Source organism: Lycium barbarum, chromosome 5 (genome assembly GCF_019175385.1).
Source record: "Lycium barbarum isolate Lr01 chromosome 5, ASM1917538v2, whole genome shotgun sequence".
NCBI classification, from domain to species: domain Eukaryota; kingdom Viridiplantae; phylum Streptophyta; class Magnoliopsida; order Solanales; family Solanaceae; genus Lycium; species Lycium barbarum.
Genome location: NC_083341.1, coordinates 32,596,171 through 32,606,673, shown reverse-complemented (window position 1 = coordinate 32,606,673; position 10,503 = coordinate 32,596,171). Strand labels below are relative to the sequence as shown.

At 36.7% G+C, this 10,503-nt stretch overlaps 1 long non-coding RNA gene across 1 annotated transcript; it reads left to right on the top strand.

Annotated features, from left to right (window-relative positions):
* The first annotated feature begins 6,969 nt into the window (after positions 1–6,969).
* On the top strand, positions 6,970–9,175 carry LOC132642433 (uncharacterized). Its single transcript, XR_009583157.1, has 3 exons — positions 6,970–7,147; positions 7,911–7,962; positions 8,975–9,175. It is a non-coding gene; the product is annotated as an uncharacterized LOC132642433 (long non-coding RNA).
* The last annotated feature ends 1,328 nt before the right edge of the window (positions 9,176–10,503 follow it).

Below are 10,503 nucleotides of genomic sequence, written 5' to 3'. Positions count from 1 at the left end.
TTAAAAGTGTTAATTTTCTGCAAAAAAAGTGTCATTTCATTTCATTCATATCATGGTTTCAAGGAAACATTCGGCAAAAAATCCCCTTATAAAAAGGGGTTTTTGGTTTTAAAAAATCCACATGAGTGTTCAACTCACTTTGTTGCCAGACCAGGACACACCCGGGATTTCTCCGGAGTAGAGCCGTTACTATTCTAGTTCTAACAAAATGAGTTTAGTTCTTATGGGTTTTTATTATATATATAAGAAAACATGGAGTATATCTCCTATTTTTAGTATAAATATATAATAAGAAATTGAAAGTTTTTATTAAGTCCATTTTTTGGCCCATTGAAGCTCATATAAATCTACTCACATCCCACACCAAATCCGTCCTACCTTTAAGTCCAGTCCATGTAGATTTCTCTCTAATTTTGTCCACGAAGTTTTGGGCATTTGGCCCCAAAGGTTTTTTTTTTTTTTTTCCTAAAAGAATTAATTTAGTCCAACCATAAAAATTCTCTTTGTTTTTCTTTCTGAAATTTTTTATAAGTTGGTTCTTTATTCTTAAATATTTCCAGCCCAAGTTTTAAGAATGCCTATCATCATTTATAATCACAAAATTGTTTTCAAAAAACCTATTTTTTTTGTTCCTAACTCAAATCAGATTTAAAGTCCAATAAGCAGTCAAAGTTCTCAACGGGCTTAAGGCCCAAAACAGTTTCAATCATTCGTCGTTTTTATTACCGGGTTTTTACAAAGGGCGGAGGGCCCAAATTATACTTATTATCAAATTAGAAATCACTTGAGTTTAAAACATAACGAACCAGTTTTATACTACAAAATTTTAATTAAACACCAATTTTATGCAAGGTTAGGATTTAGCCGAGTTTTAAAAAAAACATTTTCTCGTTTGGGCGACCTGCCTGATAATACAGCTTCTCTCCTAGATTCTAAGCATATAAAGGGTTTCACTATTTTACATGTTTGATATACAACATATACATATCGAATAAAGTAAAGAGGGGAAGGAAAATATTTCTCTTCAAATTGATGGGCCTACCCAAGCCCATCAGTGCCATTTTCACTCATTGGCTGGGCCTTCAAACATATTATCTTCCTTTTCCCATTTGTTTCAGACGGACTTGTAACGACCCAACCGGAGGGCCATGATGGGCACCCGGAGCTAACCTACCGAGCACCTCTTAGCATACTTCTTATAGTCATATATAGGTGGACCACATGGCTAACTCATAATTTTCATAATCCGTAAGGGCATGAATCCACAAATTAATAACTCATCTATAAGATCATCATCAACTATGCCTATATATATATATGTACAAGGCGACAAGGCTACCAAAAGTGATACACAAAAATATGAACCGATAAAGTTATAGGACATCTAGCCATATATATTTGTCTACGAGCCTCTACAAGGAGTGCATAACATCATAAGGAAGGGACAGGACCCGCCATGCCCATATGTACACAAAAGAATAGTACCACTAGACTGCAGCTCCGAGGCAAATCGAGCACTCCTGAGAGATAGCTGATGACGCACCTAAGGATATGATCCATCTCCCTGTCTACCTGCGGGCATGAACACAGTGTCCACAACAAAAAAACGTCAGCATGAATAATGTACTGAGTATGTAAGGCATGAAAAGGAACATAATAAAGATATGGAAAGTAATCATGAGATAAGAGAGATAACTTGTTCATCTGGATGCCTCTTAAGGCGGATATCATTGTCACGACCCAGCCCCGTAGGCCATGACTAGTGCCCGAGCTGGACACCCATATGTACCTGTCAAACAAAATCGGACTGATACTATAGGTCCTAAATCAATCACATCGTAATAACATACGTAAGCCGACAAGGCTGCCACTGTATATATCATTATAATACGCAAGCCGACAAGGCTACCACTACATATCAGTATATTACGCAAGCCGACAAGGCTGCCACTACAAAACGATAATATATGCAAGCCGGCAAGGCTGCTACCACGACAAAACATCCATAATAACTATATAGACACAGCTGATCAAATTTGTACACAACCCACATACATGTCTACAGACCTCTAAGAGTATCAACAGTGAAATATGACGGGACAGGGCCCCGTCGTACCCCTGTACAAACATATATATATACATAATAAGGTCTGTACCAAAAATCTAGGCTCCGGGACAATGAAGCACTCCAAAACAGCTGAATAGAAGTCCTAAGCTGGCGGATCACCAAAGCGAGTATCTGCACCTGCGGGCATGAAACGCAGCCCCCCGAAGAAAGGGGGTCAGTACGAGATATGTATTGAGTATGTAAAGCATAAAATACAGTAAAGAGGATCATAACTGAAATAGGGAGTGCAGGAGTCAAATATAACATCCAGAATACCAAAACACTTGCCTTTTGAAACATAAATCATGCATGTCAATATCATATATCATACCCGGCCCATTATGGGACTCGGTGAATAAAGTCATCACAGGCCCTCCTGGCCGCCATAACATATCATCATATCATCATATATATATATATATATATATATATATATATATATATATATATATATATATATATATATATATATATATATATATATGTATATATATACACCGTACCCGACCCTCTAGTGAGGGACTCGGTGAACAATGCAGTGAAACTGTGCATGATAACATACCCGACCCGGGACTCGGTGAAAGACATATTGAGGCATGCACGAGCAGAGTAGTGAGCCACCATATGCAATTTAAAACATTTTCAAGACTCAAACAGAATAAGAAGAAGGGATTTATACCTGAGCATCAATAGCGACAATCATATCAAATATCCCTCGAACGTCATCATAAACAATATATAAAGAGCCTTAGGAACCATAGACATATGTCAATATAGAATGAAATATCTTATAGAAGTCAAGGACGTCAGTTATCGTAGAGTTTCTAGGAACAGGAGCTTATATATATCGACTATTATCCAACGTATAGAAAACTGAAGAGGGATGCTCAATCACTTAAGAGTTCTAAGATCAAGAAGTGAATAAGAATCATTAATCACTCTCAAGACTTACGAATAGGATTACCCCAAAGCTCATATCATTCATCACTTAAACCTAAGACATGCCAAAAGAAAGAAGGGACAGCTTTACATACCTGTTAGCGACTATTCGCAAACCCGTTCGCCTTGTCGCTCTTTTAGCCTATTTAATATAAAAGTGACGCTATCGTTAGTAACTATACTTTCTAGTCCATAAATCCGTAGCCCGTAACTTATAGAACTTATTCTTTAACTTATACATTCTCGTTTAGGGTTTTTCATTATTTAAAGACTTAACGAAAATCGGGCAGCATTTCCCCTATATATTCGCCTAACCCGAATTTCCAATTACCCTCCTGTTAACACAGAAATACCAACAAAAACATATGTACATAGTCATATCTTCAATCCTTTCAATTTGACAAGGATAACAACATGTTCGTAACTACACAACTTTAACCTTAACTATCTAATCCTTTCATTCTTTTACCATATAATCCATGATAACAACAACCATAATGCAACTTAAAAATTAATTCTCCATGCCTAATTAGAACAACCCTCTACACGGCTCAATTTTCACATTAACATCACCACACATAACTCCTTACATTCATCACACACATACCAATTTATATAAGTTCAAATCACCTCCAAAACGTGTATAAAAAAAATTAAATATTACCTTAATAAACTTGGCTCCTTAACCTTGCTAATCACTTGGATGTTTACAACAAATTAACACTTTAATTCCTCTCTTCTTCATGCTCTTTCTCGGCTAGAATTGCCATGGCCGAATGCCTCTCTCCCTCTCTAACTTTGCTTCTTTCTCCTTCTAACGCTTTGCTTGGAATGAAATGAATTTATGATGAATCAATTGTTCATCAAAGCTTGGTTTTATATGTTGCCCCTAGGCCTTCCACGTGCCCCTCATGGTGAGTCATTATGTTGTTTTAATTAATTATTTTTTTTAACAAAATCGGGTGGGGCCCACTAATTATATAATTGGTTAACTTAATTAATCACTAATCTTCACTTAATAATCCAATTATAATTAATTAGTCCCTAATTTCTAATAATATTTTTACACCAAATAAAATTTATAACAATTTATGTTCTAATTAAACTTGAAAATTAAAGGTTCCTATTTCGTATCCGACAATGATCCCGTCTTTAACTTGAGTTGATTCTCTTGCGAATAACTCGACGTATAAAAATACGGGATATAACAATCATGCATGCTTAACTCTAAAAAAAATCTTCCATTCATACATATATACATACGTATTGCTGTGGAATGTGCAGCCCAATCCATATATCATATAATATATACATATTACTGCGGAACATGCACCCCGATCTATATATCATATCATCATCATCCCGCGTCCGAGCATCCGCATCCTGAATGGTATCATAAGCTTCCCACTGCAGTGGTGTGCATATCTACGTGCTTGCCCGGCCGTCTATAGCGCGGCGCGGTGTGAGAAATCACATACATATATATAAAGCATGCATGAGATCCCAAACAAGTTGTTACCACTCTATCGGAGTGACGTAAGGTCGGTAAACCTCCGATTTCTATTATGGAATCGTCATCATTCTTATGTCTCGCCTTGAAAGAACAACTACCATAAGGTGAGACCAACAATAATGAACAAAATAAGTAATCATGGAACAAGGTCAATAATATTATAAGAACATTAAGAAATATAAGCTTTGATATACATAGAAATGAAATCATCATCATGAAGAACTTTTATCAACAATACCGTAAGAACCTTGAAAATCATGTATTTCTAGCATCTCTAGGAAGTAAGACATTATGGATATCAAGTACGGGTTCACAATAAGGAAATCATGCCTTTAGAAAGAAAGGGTTAGCCTTAACATACATTTACGTCTCCTTAACTACTTAAATGCTCTCCTCCCAAGCTCGAAAATCTACATTCAAGAGGATCCACACTAAGGTTAAGTCTTGAAAACACTCCTTAAGTTCAAACTAGTGTAATTAATGAGCTAGCAGAATTTGGACAGCACTTCCCCTATTTAATCAACTTCCACCAAACTCCAACACAACTCTCAAACAACAATAATAACATCAACAATATCATAATCAAGGAATTACGTCCAAATAAATCTTACATCCATCCAATAGCTCCTTTCAAATTCATCTCATGGTCATCATCTTCAATTCAAAGTTTTATAACTCCTCTTCTATGATTCTTTCGTTTCCAAAACTTGCTAAACCTTTAAATTATCTTAATCATATAAATAGGATGAAGAAAATACCTTATAATGGAAAAAATTCACCTTACTCAACTCCTTCCAAGACCAAGCTCATTACAACTATGGCGAGAATCAAGAACTATCATCTTCCATGGATTTATCTTGAGGTTTTGATGTTTGATCTTCTCTCTTGATGGTATGGAAGGTTTGGGATTATTGTGGAACCTTTAAGAACTCTCAAGAAATCTCTAGAAATGTGGGGAAATAAGTGTGGGAGGATGATATGAAAATGGGATCTTTTGGGATTTAAAAAGGTGTCAAATTCCCCCCCCCCCCCCTCCCCCCCCCCCCTTCCCGCATCAATTTGCGGTGGAGATGTGGCTCAGCATATTGGATATGCTGGAAATTTGGTGAGTTTGCGGCCAGTTTGTTGCATAGCAAACTCAGTTTGAGGCTGAAAACTGGTCCACAAACTCCGATTTTCGCAAACATACGTTCTTTTCGATTCGTTTGACCTCCAATCCTTATGGAACCTTCTTGGAATTTGTATAAAAATTCATTAACCATCTAAGGGGGCCTATAGCTCCTCCTCAAGGTAATTTTAAGCAATGTATGACACAATTGATACGAAATCCTCCCAAAACATGACACAAATTCTAATCCTTCAACGAACTTACTTCTGCCGCTTCATATGACTCTGAAACCTTAAGGTATACACTTAAAATTATCAATTACCTTTATTAACCTTATAAGGGCTTCATTCCCACTTTGATCTTACGTTAGTTTTCACATAATGCAAACGACACGAAATTTCCAAGGTGTAACAGGACTCGATCAAGAGAAGATATTAGGCCTTTGGCCCAATTAGTTTACACAGTAGGAATGCCCCAAATAATGGTATTTCATTCAAGCAAAGAGAGGGAAACATGAATTGGAAAGTATCTAAACAAAACTGAACTAATGAAAAACATGTAGCACACAAAGTCACATAAATAAAAATATAAAATCCACACTTAATTAAGAAAACTCGACTGGAAACACACAGACTCGTATGGACTGAGGCAACAAAAGAACAGGCCCAAAATCCAAAAGCTATGGGCTTAATATACTGAGGCCCATATAAATTGTAATAACACAGAAGCAAGCCCAAATATAAAAATAGAATGAAGCAGTTAATAAAATCATTTACCTAACACAGACACTGCCACACGAATAAAATATACATATTTACCAACAATATACCATGGATATACACACCCATGGAGATGCTAAAGTAGCACAAAAAAGAAAACTTTAGCTATCTTACTCTTCATGCCACACAAGATCCAAGGGGTTTCTAGGAACCCTATGTTATATCCCGTGTTTGCGCATTCGGAAAAATTTGGAATAATCTTGCTTTGTAGGAAATGAGGGCTATATTTGATTTTATTTCATATATGTGTGTTATTCATGAAAAATATTGATGCGGAAATACGGAAGAAGGCCAAGGGCGAAATTGGAATTTCGGGAATTAGTTTCGGGAATTACAAATAAAATCCCCAATGAATTGGGCTAAAAACAATTTTAATGGAATTGAGGCCCAAGAGCTATGGAATGGCCAAGCCCAAGCCCATGGGAATTCTTCCATGTGGCATTTTAAATAAAAAGGGTCAAAATTGTATGGGATTCACTAGAACATTTCAAGACAACAAACAAGAGAGAGAGAGAGCCAAAGACTAAGAGGGTTTCAGCTAGAGAGAGGAAGAGAAAGAAAAAAATTTAGCTCATCAATTCTTGGTCCAAAAATCATAATCTTCTAGTTTTCCTATTAAGTTGGAAACCCTCTTCAATGTGATACAAATTTGGAAGCAAAAGAGTACTTTTTTTACAAAGTGGAAATTCTTGAAGAAAAGGGTAAGAATTTTATCTCTTTTGTTATGGAAGAATCATATGTGTTAAAATGGTTAAAATTGCATGAAAAACCATGGAATTGTGATGTGTGTGTGCATGGTGTGTGTGTGTGTGTGAAGCATGTATGGCCGTGAGCCATAATGGTATGGGGAGGTGAGTTAAATTTTATTTAGCTTGCTAGTTGTGTTGTTGTGGCATTTATGACGTAAATAAAGGTTTAACTAAGTGAGTTGGCATTGAAGTTGGTTGTATGTTGATATGGGAAAATTATATGATTTCTGTATATTCTTACATAATTGTGAAAGTAAGACTTTAAATGTGGATTATGGTTGTTGTTAATAAATTTGGGAGGAAACAATGCGAGTTAGTAGGTTCGTCGTAGTCGTTGACGTTTCGGATAGAATATGGAAAGTGGCGGATTACTTGAATTCATGTATATTGGATGGAATATTATTGGAATACGTTTGAATAACCTTGAATGAGTAAATGAATATGATAATGTGGATATTAGTTTGATATTGTGGAGTTTGAATGGAAGTTGTCGCTTTATGTAGAAAGGAAGAATATTGATGCTAGAACCTATTTTGTTGTGATTCTTGATTCATTTGGTATTGTGGGGTTGTTGTTGTTGATATTGAGCCGAGCTAAGCCTCGGGGATGTTATATGTATAGGGGAAGTGCAGCGGAAATTTCGGTAGACAAATATAAAGTAAAATGAATTCTTAAAGTCTCGCAATTCCTAATTGGTAACTTTGACCATTTGTAGATTCTGAGCGAAACGGGATTTGAGTTTTGGACGAGCGTAAGACGTATATAAGGTATGTAAGGCTACCCATTCCTTCTTTTGGCATGTCTTAGGTATACTAGGTCGATATTGGAGCCCCGAGGGCAATTCTGTTCCTAGAAATCCGAATTGGAAATTGAGTACTATTCATTCAATTGAATTGAATTATAAAACTCATATTTTGTTGAAAAGTGATCAAATGTCTGGAACTTTTGTAAATGTAATCGAATCACTTCGAAACTTCTATGTATGATTCCGTAGACCCCAAATGTCTGTGATTCATGTCCGCCACCTCGACTTGACCCGAGGTGGGCCCGCTAGCATCGAGGGTCCCTTGTTTGCTCTATTAGTCTCATTTTGTACAATGTCGGCAAAGCACTTTTGTTATGAATTTTGACTATCATAAAGTAATGTTTTGACTGCCACGATATTCTAAATTATATTTTGAACCATAAATACTACTTTGGAAATACTTTTGTGAAACGAACCCCGTATTGACTAATTGTTCGAACTACTTGACTAATGAGTTAGCATATGATATTATCAAGTTTCAAAAGGTGTTTTGATATATAAATTGCATTTTTTGCTCACGACTCCGCTCGTGCCCTTATTATGACTTCGTTCACCGGTTCCCGGGCCGGCTATGGTTCGTGCGTGCTATGATAAATTCGGTCGTATACTGTGTTACGGTTTCCGAGACCTCGCCATAGGGCCGGGTTCCGTTTGGAGTTATGCTGTGATATGGCTGGTGATATGTTATGATGATATGTGTGTTCGGGGATGTACGGAGATTTGAACCTTCTGGTGTTATGCTGTGTGTGGCACCAGCGTCGGAGTGGTGACCACGTTCCTGAGCTTTTGCATGATTTTATCTGCATTAGGTATATACGTTTTCAGTACAGATTTTGATATACTGTTCAGTATTCCCCTTTTGTATCCTGTTTGTTTTCAGTTGTGGCTTATATTTCTGTACTCTATGCTTTACATACTCAGTACATCTTTCGTACTGACCCCCTTTCTTCGGGGGCTGCGTTTCATGCCCGCAGGTACAGATACCAGTGATCCACCACTGTAGGCTCCACTTTCTGCTATTTCGGAGTACTCCCTTTTGATCCGGAGTCCACTTTTGGTACATACATCTTTTGCTATGTATATACTTCTGTATATCTGACTATTTGGGTACGGCGGGGCCCTGTCCCGTCATATGTCTTCGTTTTGGATTTGTAGAGGCCTGTAGTCATATATGTGGGTCGTAGGTCCTATGTGTACTCATTTTGGTTATGATTTATGTCTTAATGCGGTCCTATTTGTTATGGCGGCCAAAATGGCCCATATATTTGCATCAGTATATATGATCGGCAATGTGTATTCCGCCGCTCCTTTTGGCATTGAATAAGATATCTTTACAAGCGTGACCGCTTAAGATAATATTTGATTTTAAATTTGTTTTAATGATTAATATGAGATCTGAGATAATCTATAATATGATGGTTTGGTATGTTTGTCTGTCCGGGTGCCCAAGTAGGGCGCCAGTCGCGGCCCACGGGGCTGGGTCGTGACACCCTAGGCATGGTAGACATCAGGGAAAGCTTAAGCTTAATCCCCAAGTGCCAATTTGCGTCTCCATTTATGTGCTAAACTCATGGTATGTAAGAAAAAGAGTGTTTGTATACAAAGTTATAAAAAAATAAGAAAATAAAAAATAAAAAAAACTAGTTATAATTAACTACCTCCACAGTACACAATCACATAGTTAATTTGGCTAATAAGGCCTAAAGGTCTGGTCCATACTCAAATGACCTAACTGAATCTTTAAAAGAGACGAAGGAAAAAATGAAAGCCCAAATTTCAGTCATAAAAGGGAGTAGCAGAAGTGGGAAAATGGAAGTTCAATACATTAAGACCAACAAAAAACAAACTCAACTGTACATTGATTGAAACAAAAGCAAAACCTTAATTCATATTGGGATATTCCCCATTTATACCAAATATACAGGTCCTAGTACACTGGAGGCACACCAAGTTGTGCATATCTGGTATATTGGGCATATCCTTAGTTCAAAGTTAAGAAGTACAAATGACACATAGCAGCAAATGGTAAGATTTCAGGGGTGGTCACTAAATTTCCACATGACAAAACAGCATTCATCCAACATCCCTCATAAGAAAGGAAAGTCTACCCTTTTACTTATAGCAATATTTTAAGCAGATAAGATTCTTTAATATGACACAGTTTTACATCTATAAAGTCATCAAGGCATACTTTGCCATTTCCATAAATTGAACAATGATCTTTAAGACAGGAACAACTTATACTTAGTTCAAACATGACAATAGTCCACAAAGAAATATGACGAAATAGTTGCTTAAAAATTCATGTGCAAAACTTGTTTACCTTAATAAGTTCCAAACAGACAGACTTAGTGACCAAAAAATACCACATGAGACTCATAGGCAGTTCAGACCCTCAGACTTGTATAATAAAAAAAGTGAAATGGGGCCAGTCATTATTACAAGTTAGTTAAATGGGGCCAGTCATTCAATCTTGGCATTTAACAAACTACTGTGTCAAAAC